Below are 17,541 nucleotides of genomic sequence, written 5' to 3'. Positions count from 1 at the left end.
CAAACCTCAATCACACTGCTGGACAATAAAAATACCAGAATCTACCACTGATAATGTGAAATCAAAAGCCAGACCTCTCATTGGACAGGGTTAAATTGTTTACAGAAGAAGAGACAGGATAAATTATTTAGCAATTGCTATTGCCCTCAAAGGCAAATCCAAACTCCTTGGTCATCTATGTAGCCCTTCTCTTCCCATATCCTACACACACACACACACACAGATGCACACATACATGTACATGACATGGCTCCTAGTTCCTTCTTCAATTCCATTTCTTACTATAAATTTTCTCCTCTAGTAATAACAAATTTCTTTTGTTTTGTTTTGTTTTGTGGGGGGCGGGGGGTGTTTGTTTGTTTTCAATGTAGGGTTTCACTCTAGTCCATGCTGACCTGGAATTCACTCTCAAGCTTACTGTGATCAATCCTCCTACCTCTGCCTCTCAAGTGCTGGGATTAAGGGGTGCACCACCATGCCCGGCGCAGTTCTTCTTTTTTTTAAATATCAGTCTGCTGAGAGATATGTCTTCTATCTGGACTCTAGAGAGTCTTTCTACTTAGGTTTCTAATTTGGGCATAAATTTCTCTTTTAAAAAGCCTTCTAGCTAGGCCAAGAAAGGCTTTATACCTTCCCCCACTGTATCCTAGACATGGTTCTACAATAATACAAACCATTTTAATGCTCTTGTCTTTACAAAAGACACCCCAACCAGCATGCGTTGGGTCCAGACTGTCTTATGAGTAGGTAAGTATTGACCTTTGCTGATTTGAAAAACTGAGCCCTGCCTAACTGCTTCCATGTTTCCTGTCCCTTGTAACAGTCCATGTGCACTGCAGGCTTAACGAGCACCGTCCTTTTCTCCTTTGAGACCAGAGTCCTATCCCTATTCAGCTATCCCCCACGGACAGGTTTCCTCCTTTTCTCCTTGAAGTTCATGATTCTGTCTGACCTGATTCTTCAAACCCACAAATTCTTCGATATGACCATTTAAGAAAAATTCTCTCAGTTATATCAGAAGTATTAAACCACATTAACACAATTTCCATCCTAGGGTGAATACCAGAATGATTTCCATAGTATACAGAAAAAGGGCATCAAGAAAAATGGAGGTAATTCAACTCAAGCTAGCCTTCCATGTATCAACTAATCAATCCTTGGACATTATTAAATTGCACTATTTGGGTTGTAATTTTGATCACAGTCCCAGCTTGCTCCACGCTAACACCCAGCCAGTAAACGCAAGCTACAAGGTGCAGAAGGAGAGGAGTTGGTGTGCCCTCAGCATCTTGGAAGTGGGCTTGCGCTGCTTCCTCGTACCTGGTCACTCGCAGTGGCAATGTGGCTAGCAGACGCCACACCTGCCACAGCCTACTGCAGTCAGTAGTCACGGCGGCTGTGTGCTGGTCATAGTCGCTGCTGCCAAAAGCACTGACCGGGGCTTTACAAAGGGCCAAATTCACAACCTGGGTCTTATTACGGCCTCTGTAACCTCTGCGGAAATCAAGACTAAGAATGCAATGGCTCTAGAATATGCGCAAAATAAATGTAGAATGTTACAAAGAAATGGAAACACACAATAAATGTTTTTGCTTCAATAACATATCCGCACAGTGACATTCTCTATGAAACAAAAGTAATTTCAATTACATAGATGTACCAAAACAAAATGTTTGCCAAAAAATACACACAACACAGATAGCCACAAAACACTGCTATGCCTAACCAATATGCAACTTTCACCCGGAAGCCTTGAGCAATTCAGTCATCTGCAACCTCATCTGTAGAAAATTAATCAATCTGAGTTTGCCAGAGTGATAAGGAAAATTGTGACACAATTTTTCATTCATTATTTAAACCACAGAAAAGAAACTGGCTAAAATGACTGAACAAGTTAAGAAAAATGTATTATCCCAAGAGTATCTAATGAACAATGACAGAACATAGAACAGTCAATAGCTATAAAAAATAAAATAAAATATGGGCTGACATGGCTCAGCAGTCGAAGGTGCTTACTTAAAAAATAAAAGACACATGGGAAGCAAAGGTAGGAGGATTACCATGAGTTCAAGGCCACCCTAGGACTACATAGTGAATTCCAAAAGGGCCAGTGTGAAAACCCTACCTCAAATAAAACAAAAATTAGGGCTGAAGAGATGGCTTAGTGGTTAAGCGCTTGCCTGTGAAGCCTAAGGACTGCAGTTCAAGGCTCGATTCCCCAGGACCCACGTTAACCAGATGCACAAGGGGGCGCACGTGTCTGGAGTTCGTTTGCAGTGGCTGGAGGCCCTGGCACACCCATTCTCTGTCTGTCTGTCTGTCTGTCTCTGCCTCTTTCTCCCTATGTCTGTCACTCTCAAATAAATAAATAAAAATAAAATTTACAAAATAAATAAATAACACAAAAATAAAAAAATAAAAAGTAAAAGAAAGATATGTTACTATAACTTAATAGTCAGATGGGCATTCTTGATTTACTTTCTGTTCTTATATATAAAGTTATACTAACATATAAGTGATGTTAAGATATTGTTATTTACTCGAGTTACTCAATTAAATCTTCATCCTATGAACAGAACTAACATGGCACATTTCATCTTATTTCTGTAGGACACTACATAATGCATAGCTCACAATGACTACCGAGCCGCATAGCCTGGCATACAGTTCTTCACATAGGACAGGTCTTCCTGCATTACGCACAGCCAGGTGCTTCACTTCAGAGCCACACGCTGGGAAGTAGTCAGTGAAAATACTCTCTCCCAATCTGTGGATCTGTATTTCCTTACTTTCTTCTTTGTTGGGGTTCCTCTGTGTTGTCAGTTGTGGGATTCACTGCCTGTCATTGTCACTGAGCGCGTCTGCCACTGTCCTAGCCACATTCAAGTGCCTGTACTGCTACCAACATATCGCCACTCGTCACCATTCTCCCCCCCCCCCCCCCGTTTCCTGCTCTTCTCAGTCAGCAAACAAAAGAGGGCCACTTCAGGGGTCCACCAGCCATCCAGGCCACATGCCTCTTCCCTTCCAGTAAAAATGAACAGAACAGCAAAGCAGATCGTCAGGATGGTCTTGGTTTTCCTGAGTTCCTTCCATCACAATGTAGTATCAAAATGTGTGTCTGCTGTACAAAAGATGCTTTATAGGATTTTTTTTTTCAATTCCCACTATGAAATTATAACAGATACTTAGCCTACAGTCAGTTGAAGGTTTTTATACTTGCAGAACTTCAGGATTTAAAAAGCAACAAACCACATGGCACTTGCCATCTTTAGAGGCAAACCAGCCCTTAAAAATTATAGCAAGTGGGCGGAAGGTCACTATAAAATAAATCACACTGGAGCTGAGCTGGAAGCCTCCCTGCTGACCAGCTGTCATAATGCTGGAAAGAGCTATGCTTCATGCAGCCTTTTGGGAAAGAGAAGTCATCAGGAGTGTTAAACAGCAATGGACCCTGAAATCCTTAAGGGTAGCCAACCACACCAAATGGTGCAGTAGTGGCATGTCTGTTATGAGGGAAACCAACTGCTTTCTGATTAGACTGGCAGCCTGTTCCACAAGAGGCCTGGTACTGAAAATCTAGTCAAAAGCCTATAACTGGGGAGGTCATAAGTCCTAAGGGAGTAAAGACCACTAATGATTGGCTAAATGCATATATTATGTCCAAATTGCCCTCTATAAACATTTATGTCCATGTCTATCTATTAATGCAACTCTCACTTTTGTTAGAGATGCTTCTCTTTTCGGGTAGTAGTGACTGCTGGAGGGACCCAAAATACACCACAGTGCTGAGAGGAAGTAACAGTGGAGTGTTCAACACTAAGTGAAGCATTTCTATCACACCCTCCAAGGCTCAGGGACCACTGCAGATGAGGTGGCAGAAAGAATGTTAAGACCCAAAGGAAGGGGAGGGATGCTTACAATGCTATCATCCAGACACAAACTAGCCTCGATATTCATGACTTCAGAAGTGGCTGACACTACCAACACAACATATGCTTAATGGGAGGGAGTGGAAATGACGGCATCAAAACAGAAGACAGACTAGTTGGAAAGAAGGGATTCAGTATAGAAAAGGTTAGTAAAGGTAAAAGGAAGGATGGCTAGAGGGTATTTATGATCATATAATATTGTTTATAGTTACAGAAATTATAAATAATTTAAAAAATTACAGACTGGAGAGTCAGCAGTTAAAGGCACTTGCTTGCAAAGACAGACAGCCCAGGTTTAATTTAGTCCCCTAGTAAAGTCAGATACACAAAAGGGTGCATGTGCCTGGAGTTCATCTGCAGTGGCAAGCGGCCCAGGCACGCCCATACGCAATCATTTTCTCTGTTTCTCTCTCTCTCTCTCAAATAAATAAAAATATTTTTAAAATATAGCAAATACATCTCAGAACATTTTATAAAGTCTTAAAGATCTTAAAATAGGTTAACAAGTTAGGGGTATAGCTCAGTTATAGAGCACTTGCCTACGCATGGTTAACATTCTGGGCCCAATATCCACAAGATATAATATCACCACACACACACACACACCCCCCCAAAAAAAAAAAAAACAGATGTACTGGGACACATCTATAATCTCACTGTAATTCCAGATTATTTCAAAAATTACAAAGATCTATCAATGGCTAAAACGTACATGAAAAAGGAGCTTAACACAACCCATCGTTTTAGAACTGAGAATCAGACCATACCCATAAAAATGGCTATTATCAATAAAACCAAGTGTTTGGTGAAGAAACAAAGAAATGGTGGTGGTAAGATTATGGAGAATCCAAAGTCCTAGAGAGACTTCCAATTAAGATGGTGGCATAAGAACCACACCAAAGCAGTCTAGGGGAGAAAATGGAAAAAAAAAAAAAAAACACCAAAAATACACTCTTCCACTAAAAAGTGAAGGGGAATAAAAAATTATCAACCACAGCAGAGACGTAGGAGAGATCCAGAGCGTCTAGAGACCAGAGAAGCAGGCAGAAGCGGCTTCGTCAGCAGTGGTACAAGGTTCATACAGGCTTGGCTGCTAGGCTCGGCCTGAGCCACAGGAAAAGCCAGGTGAGGGGACTTTCCACTCTCACCAGCCTCCTCGCAAAGTCAAGAAACATAAAAGGTAGGACAGCAGGGACCAACGGAAAGGCTCGTGAGGAACAGGACATGAGAACCAGCAGGAGAACTTCAGCCACCATCTACAGCCTGCCCTTCCCCACACCATCAGTGTAAGCAAGCAAGCACCAGAGACCTGGGGAAGGGAACTCACCTAGATTGCACCTGGCACAGGCTATCTGAACAGTGACCCACCAACCCAGCCAGCCTACCTGAGGCCACAGCACAGCAAAGAGGGAACCAAGCGGGCACACAGCATAACTGGGACCAAAGACATCACAAAAGGTAACTGGGATTATACCAGGTCAGTGCCCACCAAACAGCCTGGCATATAGGCTTGCATCAGCAATGCTAGTTGCACCTTCCATGTCAGGGTAAATTATGTTAAGTCGGATGGCTGGTCGGATGAGCTACTCCTACATAAACTGTGTTTTGGGCTTGTCATTTGTTGCTTCCTATTTACAATGCCTTTGTCTCCTCTACTGTCGTTTGTTGGGGAAGGGTCTCACTCAGTCACAAGCTGACCTTGGAACCTTCATCACACCAGAAATCTCAGGCTCCCCATTGACAGGATTAAGGGTATAGGGAGGTATAAAACATCAGATTGATTGATATATCTAATAATACTGCAGATAATTAGAAAATCCAAGCATTAAATTAATCCAAGATGCAAAAGTCTCTACATTATAATACAAGGAACACAGAAAATCAAGACAATATAAATCCACCAAAAAGTATAAATCCATCAGAAATGACATCCACTGAGAATGACCTAGAGGAAAAGAATGACTATAAATATGCTCAAAAAAAAAAAAAATCAAAGAAAAATCAAAGGAATCAAAGAAGATACAGGAAATCAATTTAATGAAATAAAGAGATCAAGACAAGACATGAATAAGGAAATAGAAATAATTAAGAAAAAACACTCAGAAATACTTGCAATGAAAAACACAGTCAAATAAAAAACTCTGCAGAATGCCAGGTGTGGTGGCAAATGCCTTTAATCCCAGCACTCGGGAGGCAGAAAGGTAGGAGGATCACCATGAGTTCGAGGCCACCCTGAGACTACATAGTGAATTCCAGGTCAGCCTGAGCTAAAACGAGACCCTACCTTGAAGGGGAAAAAAACACCTTGTGGAAAGTCTCACCAGTAGAATGGGTAAAAGAGAAAATAGAATATCTAAACTAGAAGACCAGGTGGCAGATCTATTAACAGTACAACAAAGAGAAACACAAACTAATAGGATGGCATGAATGGGAATTTCAAAATATTCAGAACACTATGAAAAGATCAAACATAAGAATTTGGGGTAAAGTAGAAGGAGAATTTTACTCTAAAGGCAAAGTAGAATAAAATCATAGAAGAAAACTTCCCCAAAATTGGGGAAGAGATGACAACGTAGATACAGGGATCCTCTTTAGAACCCCAAACAGACAAAACCTGGAAAGAACCTCTCCTCGCCATATTATAACTAAACTACCAAACCTACAAGCCAAAGAAAATATATTGAAAGCAGTTAGAGAGAAAAATCAAGTCACATACAAAGGCAACCCTATCAGGATCAGAGCAGCTTACTCAACACAAACTTTAAAAGGCAGAAGGGCTTGGAATGATGTATTCCAAATTCTGAAAGATAACAACTGTCAACTAAGATTACTTTATCCTGCAAAGCTATATATTCAAATAGACAGAGAAATAAGGATACTAGGCAACAAAATCAGGCTAAAGGAATATAAGATAAAACCAGCTCTACAGAAAATATTTGAAAGGATCCTCCATGGTAAAGAGAAAGAAAAGCACAAATATAAAGGAACCTGGGCGGGGGGGAAGGGAACCATACTCAAATACTAGTTAATACAACAGAGCAAAGGTAAAACCAGAAAAACTACAAAACAAGAAAAATGGCAAAAATAAATACACACCTTTCAATAACAACTCTTAATATCAACAGCATCAATGCCCCAACCAAAAGACATAAGTTTGCAGACTGATTTAAAAAGCAAGATCCTTCAATTTGTTGCCTCCAAGAAACTCACCTTTCTACAAAGGATGGACACTATCTTTGAGTGAAATCACTAGAAAGAAAAGCTGCAGAGAATACACAAAATCATGGAAACCAAACACTACACTAATAGATGGTGAATGGGTAGATGAAAAATCAAGAAGGAAATCAAAAAATTCATACAATCTAATGATACTGAGAGCACAACATACCAACACCTTTGGGACACAATGAAGGCAGTCCTAAGAGGGAAATTTATAGTTTTAAGTGCCTATATTAAGAAATAAAAGGTCATAAGTAATCAACTTAATATTTCACCTTAAGGACTTAGAAAAAGAAGAAGAAAAAGGCAAACCAAAATTCAGTAGGCAGGAAGGAATAATAAAGATTAAGGCAGAAATTAATGAAATAGAAAGCAAAAAAAAAAAAAAATCCAAAGAATCAAAAAACTAAGAGTTGGTTCTTTGATTTGAAAGCATAAACAAGATTGATATTGAGGAAGAGGTGGCGGAAAGAATGTAAGAACCAAAGGAAGGATAGGACTCCTTACAATGTGTTCCTCCAGACACAAAATGGCCTGGACATCCATGACCTCACAGTGCCTGACACTACCTACACAAGACCATCATAATTGGAGGAAAAGATCATGACATCAAAATAAAAGAGAGACTGATTGAGACAGAGAGGGGATATGATAGAGAATGGAGTTTCACAGGGGAAAGTGGGGGGAAGGAGGGCATTACCATGGGATATTGTTTATAATCATGGAAGTTGTTAATAAAAAATAATAATAAAATTTTAAAAACAAGATTGATAAACCCTTAGCATATCTGAACAAATGAAAGAGAGAAGAGATACAAATTAACAAAATTAGAGATGAAAAAGGCACCAACAGATACCAGAGAAATTCAAAAACCCGTAAGGACATATTATAAGAACATATACTCCTCTAACTTTGAAAATCTGAAAGAAATGGATGATTTCATTGATTTATATCTACCTAAATAAAGATGAGATTAACCTCTTAAATAGACCTATAACAACTATACAGACATCCAAGCAGTTATCAAAAATTTCCCTATTGAAAAAAGGCCAGGCCTGATGGATTCACTGGTGAATTTTACCAGACCTTCATGGAAGAACTAACACAAATGCTTCTCAATCTTTTCCATAAAATAGAAAAGGAAGAAATCCTACCAAACTCCTTCTACGAAGGCAGCAACACCCTGACACCAAAACCAGACAATGATAGAATAAAAAAAGAAAGTTACAGCCCAATCTCCCTCATGAGCCTAGATGCAAAAATTCTCAACAAAATATTGGCAAACAGACTACAAGAATAGCTCAGAAATATTATTCATCCCAACCACGTAGGCTTTATCCCATAGATGCAGGGATGGTTCAACATAAGTAAACTGATAAATTTAATACATTATATAAATGGACTGAAGAACAAAAATCACATGATCATATCATTAGATGCAGAAAAAGCATTTGACAAATTCCAACATCCCTTCATGATAAAAGTCCTACAGAGAATGGGTATAGGAGGAACATATCTCAACATAATAAAGGCTATTTATGACAAACCTACCACCAACATAGTACTAAATGGAGAAAAACTTGAAGCTTTTCCACTAAGATCAGGAATAAGACAAGGGTGTCCACTGTCCCCACTTTTATTTAATATAGTACTGGAAGTCTTGGCCATAGCAATAAGGCAAGAGACATACATAAAAGAGATACAAATTGGAAAAGAAGAGACCAAGTTATCATTATTTGCAGATAATATAACTCTATACATAAAGGACCCTAAAGACTCTACCAGCAAATTGTTAGAGCTGATAAACACCTATAGCCATGTAGCAGGATACAAAATAAAACACACAGAAATCAGTAGCCTTCCTATATGCTAACAATAAACACACAGAAGATAAATTGCATCAAAAAATAAATAAATAAAGTACCTTGGAATAAACCTAACCAAGAAAGTGAAGGATCTCTACAATGAAAATTTTAAAACACTCAAGCAAGAAACTGCAGAAGACACTACGAAATGGAAAGACATCCTTTGTTCTTGGATTGGAAGAATCAATATTGTGAAAATGGCAATGTTACCAAAAGCAATCTACACATTTAATGTAATACTCATCAAAATACCAATGGCATTCTTAACAGAAATAGCAAAAAAAAAAAAAAAAAAAAACCAAAAAGTCATTTGGAAGTACAAAAAACCTTGAATATCTAAAACAATTTTGAGGAACAAACATAAGGCTGGTGGTATCACCATACCTGGTTTTAACCTATATTACAGAGTCATAGTAACAAAAACAGCATGGTACTGGCACAAAAACAGACATATAGGTCAATGGAACAGAATAGAGGACCCAGATGTAAGTCCAGGTAGCTTTAGCCACCTGATATTCAAGAAAAATGCCAAAAATACTCATTGGAGAAAAGACAGTCTTTTCAGCAAATGGTGCTGGGAAAGCTGAATAGGTATATGCAGAAAGATGAAAATAGATCCTAATCTCTCTCCCTGTATAAGAATTAAGTCCAAATGTATCAAAGACCTTAATATCAGACCTAAAACTCTGAAGCTACTAGAGAAAAAAGTAGGGGAAACCCTTCAACATATTGGTCTTGGCAAAGACTTTCTGAAAATAACCCAATTGCTAAGGAAATATCAACCACTGGGACTTCATGAAATTTCAAAGCTTTTATACAGCAAAGGACACTGTGATACAGAGGCAGCCTACAGAATGGGAGAAAATCCTTGCCAGCTACACATCTGATAGAGGATTAATATCTAGGATATGCAAAGAACTCAAAAAAGTAAATAATAAGAAATCAAACAATCCAATTTAAAAATGGGCTAATGAAACTATATAGAAAGTTCTCAAAAGGAGAAATACAGATGGCATATAAACATCTAAAAAAATGTTCTACATCCCTAGTCATCAGGGAAATGCAGATTAAAACTATGTTGAGATTCCATCTCACTCCTGTCAGACTGGCTACCATCATGAAATCAAATGACCATAAGTGCTGTCTAGGAAGTGGAAAAAGAGGAACCCTTCTACAACTGTTGGTGGGGAATACAATCTGGTCCACCCATTGTGGAAATCAGTGTGGAGGTTCCTGAGACAGCTAAATATAGATCTACCATATGACCCAGCTATACCACTCTTAGGCATATATTCTAAGACTTGTCTCACTACCTTAGAGATACTTGCTCAACCATGTTTATTTACTGCCACTCTATTCACAATATCTACAAAATGGAACCAGCCTAGATGTCCCTCAACTGATAAGCGGACAATAAAGATGTGGCACATTTACACAATGGAGTTCTACTCAGAAGTAAAGAAAAATGAAGTTATGAAATTTGCAGGAAAATGGATGGATCTGGAAAGTATTATACTTAGTGAGGTAACCCAGGCCCAGAAAGCCAAACATCACATGTTCTCTCTCATACATGGATCCTAGCTACAAATGACTGGACCTCTATGTAAGCAGGAATAAAACTCAGTAGCAGAGGCCAGTAAGCTAGCAAGGAGATATAAAGGGAATGGAAAGGGAGGGAGATGGGGACTTAATAGGATGGTATTGTATGTACATAAGTGGAAGAACAGATTAATGGGGGAGAAAAGGCCTAAGTGAGGTCGGGGGAAGAGATTGAGTAAAAGAAAGGTGGAAGGAGGGCTAATCAAAATGTAAGAGGATATAAATAAGTCATATGGAAACCTACTGTTTTGGACAATGGAACACTCAGAAGCCATAGATTGTTACTAGAAATTTTCAGTGTCAGGCATGGGATACCTTCCAGTGAGTTGTTGGCCAAGAAGGTCTCTGATGCCCCCAAAGCATTACAGGAGATTTCCGAAGCCCTTGGTTTCCCAATGGATGTTAAGACCCTATTACTGAAGACTCTACATATTTGGGCTACAAGGTCACTGAGAAATACTGATGGAGCTAAGCTGAAAACCTCCTCCATGTAGACCAGCCGACAGAAAGCTGGAAAAAGCTACACTGTATGTAGTTCAATGGGAGAGAGAGAAATCACCTGTGAAGATACTCAATAGTGGACACTTCAAGCCTTATATTTGGCCACCCAGGCCAAATGAGCCAATGGGTGCAATAGTGGTACGTCTGTTGGGGGAAAACAACCGCTCTCTAATTTGACTGGAGTGGAGGCCCACTCCATGGGAGGGAATACATCCTTGATACTGAAAAACCTACTACAGGGATAGTCATGAGCCATAGGGGTTTAAAGTCTGCTGGTGTCTGGCTAAATGTATATACCATGCTCACCAAACTGCCCAGTAAGCACTTCTCTTAATGTTCATTCCCATATATTAATGCAACTCTTACTTTGGGTTACAGAAGCTTCTTTTTTCAGATGGTAGTAACCTTGGGATGACTCAGAAGACACCATGTTGCTGCACTGAAACATCTCTATCACACCTTCCAAGGCTCAGGGTCCATTGCAGAAGACGTGGTCGAAAGAATGTAAGAGCCAAAGGAAGGGTAGTACTCCTTACAATGTGCTCCTCCAGATACAAAATGGCCTGGATATCCATGATCTCACAGTGCCTGACACTACTTACACAAGACCATCATAACAGGAGGAAAAGATCATGACATCAAAATAAAGGAGAGACTGATTGATTGGTGGAGGGGATATGATGGAGAGTGGAGTTTCAAAGGGGAAAAGTGGGGGGAGGGAGAGAATTCATGGGATATTGCTTACAATTATGAAAGTTGTCAATAAAAATCAAAAACAAGAAAATCTTTAGAAAACCATAAATTAACTTAAAAATAATTAAATATTTCCATTTCTGTATCATCTTTCAAAAATTAAGAAGAAAGAAAAGAATATCACTGAATACTTTTTTTTAATTATTTATTTATTTATTTGAGAGCGACAGACACAGAGAGAAAGACAGATAGAGGGAGAGGGAGAGAATGGGCACGCCAGGGCTTCCAGCCTCTGCAAATGAACTCCAGACGGCGTGCGCCCCCTTGTGCATCCGGCTAACGTGAGACCAGGGGAACCGAGCCTCGAACCGGGGTCCTTAGGCTTCATAGGCAAGCGCTTAACCGCTAAGCCACCTCTCCAGCCCACCACTGAATACTTTAAGATACTATTTTGAGTGAAATACGCCAGGTATTTGCAAAAATACAAATATTTTGTAAGTTGACTTATCCATAAAAGTCCAATTCATAGACACAGAAAGCAGATCAATTGTTGCCATCACCTAGGCTGAGGGTAGTTGAAAACGCAGGTTTAACATGTACAAAGCTTTCAGTGCCTGGCTAGCTCAGTCCGTACAACATGAGACTCTTAAAATTACATAGCTTTATTTGGGAAGATGAAAAGACTGAAAATAAACAGCAATGATGGCTTACAACAATGTGACTATAATTTGTGTTACTAGCAGACACTTGAAATGACTGAAATGATAAATTTCATGTTATGTTTATTCTGCTATAATAATAAAGTAAACTGGAAAGTAAAACTGGTATGAGAAGTCCTTCTTATTTAATATTAGCACTACTGATCAAACCCAATCTGACATAAATAAGGACAGCATAAGCTATATTCAACTGAGTAAATAGTGTTTAATTCTGTCAGAGCTCAATGAACAGCATGAAAACACCTTCACACGGCTAACCAATAGTAGATTCTCTCCTCAGAGGAGCGTTGGCTGTCGATAAGATCGTCTGTGGACACAACAAATCATTTAATATTCTTTCTCAAGATATTTCAGCCTTACATCCTTGTTATTCCAAGGCATAACACACTTCTGCCACTGTCTTTGTACTAACGTAAAACAAACGGGATGTGTTCATTCCCTGGCTTCATTCAGATCCCTTCTCAAATTCCCCCTCACAAAAACTCTGAGCCTTACAACCCTACCTAAAAGGGATCCTGTGTAGTTTTCTCTCCCTTTTACTTGCTTTACTTTTTTTTACATTTTTATTTGAGAGAGAGAATAGGGGCAACCCAGGACCCCCTGCCACTGCAAATGAACTTCAGATGCATGGACCACTCTGTGCATCTGGCCATATGTCAGTACTGGTGCATCAAAACTCGTTCATGAAGCTTTGCAAGCAAGTGCCTTTAACTCCTGAGCCATCTCTCCAGCACTACTCGCTTTATTGTTCTTCACAGTTGTTCTCACTACTATGTATGCATTTGCTTGTTAACTGTCATTCACCCACTAGAACGAAAGTTGCCAGGAGCACAGGACCTTAGTTCTGTCATGCTGTCATGCCAGCACCTGGGACACTGCCCGATACAATGAAAGTGGCCATTAAGGACAAATGGATGGATGGTCACAGCTTCGTGGATCCTATTTCCCCCTTGACTTGGGTACTGTCTCATCATGTTATATAAGTGTTACAGCAGCCATGGTTTGAAAGCCATCAGCTAGCCCTTCGGTGTAGACTTTGCCTATTAAACAGAAGGAAACTCTAGCATAAAAACCAGAAAGAAACTTGTACCAGCACTGACATTTACCACGTCAAAAAGTGCCCTTCGGCTGGAGAGATAGTTTAGTGGTTAAGGCGTTTGCCTGAAAAACCAAAGGACCCAGGTCCGATTCCCCAGGACCCACATAAGCCAGATGCACATGGTGGCGCATGCATCTGGAGTTCGTTTGCTGCGGCTGAAGGCCCTGGTGCGCCCATTCTATCCGCCTGCCCCTCCCCCAAATAAATAAAATAATTTTTTTTTTCAAAAAAGTACCCTAACTCAGTTTCTCGATACACCAAACGGATACAGTGTATGTCTGTCCCAAGGAAGGATAAACGATGCGTTCTAGAGCTTTTACATTGCTTTTAAAGTACAAACGATCCACAAACTGTATAATGACCATTGCACCATACCTATTCAGAAAGCGAACTTTGATAACAAATGTTACAAGGCGTGCACACACAGCTAGAAAACCACTGCATTTTCCTTCTACAACTTTTTTAAGACTTTGGGGAAAACTGACAAATGTAAAAAATGTTGCTTGTTCTTAAACGCAGCAAAACGTAAGTAGGCAGTTACTTGCCCCCACCGCCTGACGCCTCAAAAAATACACAAGCTGGAAAACGAGAACAAGTTAAATACCTGGATGTGGAAAAGCGGGGGGTTGGGAGGGTGTTGAAACCACTTCCAAATACAAGTTACTTCAGAGTTAAACAAGTACTAAACTAAGAATTTACACTGGGTCCCAGGGACGTCCAGGCACGGTACACGTTGTGAATGAATTCTCTAAGAACACATCACATCTGTTTGCGGTGGATGTACGATAACGCCTTGTGATGGACACTTTTTTTTTTTTTAAGTTTTTGGTACCAAAAGGAACAAACAAAAAAAAGAAAAAGAAAAGAATAGTAACTTCCAGCAGACAAACTGCAATACCTCCCCTCCCAAGAAGTGGGAGGCCCACCAGGCCCGCAGCCATCGCGGAACACACGTGCTCCTGCCGCCCGCGCAAGTGGACACGGCCGGGGAGCCGGGTCAGCGGCGTCCCCGCGAACGCGGCGCGCTCTCTGACAGCCGAGGAGCCGCGGGGCCGCCCGCGCCCGCCCGCCCGCGGCGACCCACGGCGGCCCGGCCCCGGCCCCGGCCCCGGCCCCGGCCTACCTGAGCTCTGCCCCCAGCTGCAGGGCTGCGGGGGGAGGCGGGAGGAGGCGTGGCCCTCCAGCGCGCTCGGCCGGCTCCCTCGTGCGCTTGTTGTGGCTTTTTTTTTTTTTTTTTTTTATCTCTTTCCCTCCCCTCTCGGGATCGGCGCCCCGACCGAGTTCCAGTCGCACTTCCGGGGTCGGCCGGAGCGCCGCGTCATCACGCACGCGACGGCGACGGCGAGCCGGAAGTGGGCGGGCGCGGGGGCGGGCTCCCGGGTTGCGTCCGCCGAGGCCTGGCTGCTGCGCGACGCTGCGTTCCGGCCGTCTTTTCTCACGGTGACCTTGCAGTGAACTCCCCGTCTTCACCTGCTCAACCTTTTTTTGGCCTAGCTTTGAAAGAATAAATATACTTCTAAATCAGGTGCGGGACAGGAAATGGAGAACGACGTCTTCATGACATTTGAACGTTTTTCTTACCCCGCACCTGACTCAAATGGGAACGTTCTGTTGTGCGAAAAACTGGTTTGTGAGGTATTTGTCCTAAGGCTGGGTCTGAAGTGAGCAATGAAGTTAACCCATTTGAAGTTTTTAGATAGTACTCTTTTTTTTTTTTTTTTTTAAATACACAGTCGTTAATTTCCCAACTAAGACCAGAGGAAGTGGTGTGAGTGTAAGGCTGGCCTAAGACTGCCCCTGTCCCCAGGTAGCTATGGGGAAAGGCTGGAAGCTAACAAATCAACATTTATATTATTTTTCGAAGAGGAGAACCCAGACTTTTAACTCCCACAGTTTGTACTTCTTAATCTCAGATCCTTCATAACAAGGGACATTGTGATTTATTTAACACCCTAAAATGTAACCTCAGTCACAGCAATAGCCTTAGAACTTAACTTGTCTTTTTTTTTCTTCCAGTTTTTTTTTAATTTTTTTGTTTATTTATTTATTTATATGAGAGATATCGAGAGTGAAAGAGGCAGAGAGAGAGAGAGAAAGAGAGAATGGGCGCACCAGGGCTTCCAGCCACTGCAAACGGATTCCAGATGCATGCGCCCCCTTGTGCATCTGGCTAACGTGGGTCCTGGGGAATCGAGCCTCGAACCGGGGTCCTTAGGCTTCACAGGCAAGTGCTTAACCGCTAAGCCATCTCTCCAGCCCTTCTTCCAGTTTTTTGAGGTATGGGCTCACTCTAGCCCAGGCTGACCTGGACTTCACTATGGAGTCTCAAGTTGGCCTCGACCTCACGCCGATCCTCCTACTTCTGCCTCCTGAGTGCTGGGATTAAAGATGTGTGCCACCACGACTGGCTGTCTTTTTTTTAATTAAGAACTTATTTTGTAAGGATACATCATGTGTTTGGTACCATCTTTTCCCTCCTCCCTGCCCCCATTCCCCAGGGGGCCTTCCTCAAAGGGGTTGCTGGTATTCCTCATGGGGTTGTGAGTTGTGCATTGCGGAAGCAGCAGTCAGTTACTGGGGGGAGGCAGTGCTTCTGGGGATGACATCCCAACCTGTGACTTAGAATCTGTCCACCCTTCATTCCACAAAATTCCCTGAGCTGTGTTGTGTTTTAAGTCTACTTTAGTGATGAGCTCTTAGAAGCCTCTGGATTTCTGCTTTGGTAGGTGTTGAGTCCTTCATCCAGGCGCTGCTTGTCAGGCTCACCATGGGAACAGCACTCCTGCTCATCTCCCCACTTTCTCTGGTTTCGCTTGGGCCTTGACTGAAATGTGAGGGGTGGTGAGAAGAATGTAACAGCCAAAGGGAGGGTAGGACTCCTTATAATGCCCTCCTCCAGACACAAAATGGCCTGGATATCCATGACTATGCAATGTATGACACCACCTATACAAGACCTTCATAATAGGAATAAAAAATGATGACATCAAAATAACAGACTGATTGAGAGGAGGAAGGGGTATGATGTGGTGTGAAGTTGCAAAGGAGAAAGTGGGGGGAGGAAGGGACTTATCTTGAGTTGTTATAATTGTGGAAGTTGTCAATAAAAACATAAATTAAAATAGTCAATTTAAATTTAAATTACATAGTCAATTCCAGGCCAGCCTGGGCTACAGAGTGAGACTTTACTTCGTTAAAAAAAACAAAAGATAGCTGGGCGTGGTGGCGCACGCCTTTAATCCCAGCACTCGGGAGGCAGAGGTAGGAGGATTGCCATGAGTTCGAGGCCACCCTGAGACTCCATAGTGGATTCCAGGTCAGCCTGGGCTAGAATGAGACCCTACCTTGAAAAACAAAAAAAAACAAAAAAAAAAGATAAGTAAACAATAAATAAATTAAAAATGATAGACTGATGGAGGGGCAATATGATGGAGAGTGAATTTATGAAGGGGAAAGTGGGCAGGGGTATAAATATGAAAAAAAAAAGTATGATTAAGCCTAGTATGGTGTTGCACGCCTTTAATCCCAGCACTCAAGAGGTAGAGGTAGGAGGACTGCCATGAGTGTGAGGCCACCCTGAGACTACATAGTGAATTCCAGGTCAGCCTGAGCTGTAGTAAAACCCTACCACAAAAAACAGGGCTGAAAGCCAGGCGTGGTGGTGCACGAGTTTAATCCCAGCACTTGGGAGGCAGAGGTAGGAGGATTGCCATGAGTTCAAGGCCACCCTGAGACTACAGAGTTAATTCCAGGTCAGCCTGGACCAGAGTGAGACTCTACCTCGAAAAACCAAAAAAAAAAAAAAAAAAAAACAGGGCTGGAGAGATGGCTTAGCAGTTGCCTATGAAGCCTAAGGACCCCGGTTCGAGAATCCATTCCCCAGGACCCATGTTAGCCAGATGCACAAGGGGGCG

The 17,541-nt window shown here is 41.5% G+C and overlaps 1 protein-coding gene across 6 annotated transcripts in view; it reads right to left on the bottom strand.

The window, feature by feature from the left end:
- Fam172a (family with sequence similarity 172 member A) overlaps positions 1–14,901 on the bottom strand; it is a 438,504-nt gene extending 423,603 nt beyond the window's left edge. For 3 of the 6 annotated variants that reach the window (XM_045134026.1, XM_045134030.1, XM_045134032.1), the window contains exon 1: positions 14,751–14,898. The gene's annotated coding sequence lies outside the window, so the exon portion shown is untranslated. Of the gene's footprint in view, positions 1–14,750 lie in introns of all 6 variants that reach the window. The other 3 variants (XM_045134031.1, XM_045134027.1, XM_045134028.1) reach the window with 3 other exon arrangements.
- Between the last annotated feature and the right edge of the window lie 2,640 nt (positions 14,902–17,541).

Source organism: Jaculus jaculus, chromosome 14 (genome assembly GCF_020740685.1).
Source record: "Jaculus jaculus isolate mJacJac1 chromosome 14, mJacJac1.mat.Y.cur, whole genome shotgun sequence".
In the NCBI taxonomy this organism is placed as follows: domain Eukaryota; kingdom Metazoa; phylum Chordata; class Mammalia; order Rodentia; family Dipodidae; genus Jaculus; species Jaculus jaculus.
Note: the sequence above shows the minus strand (reverse complement) of the source record. Positions and strands in the feature narration are given on the sequence as shown.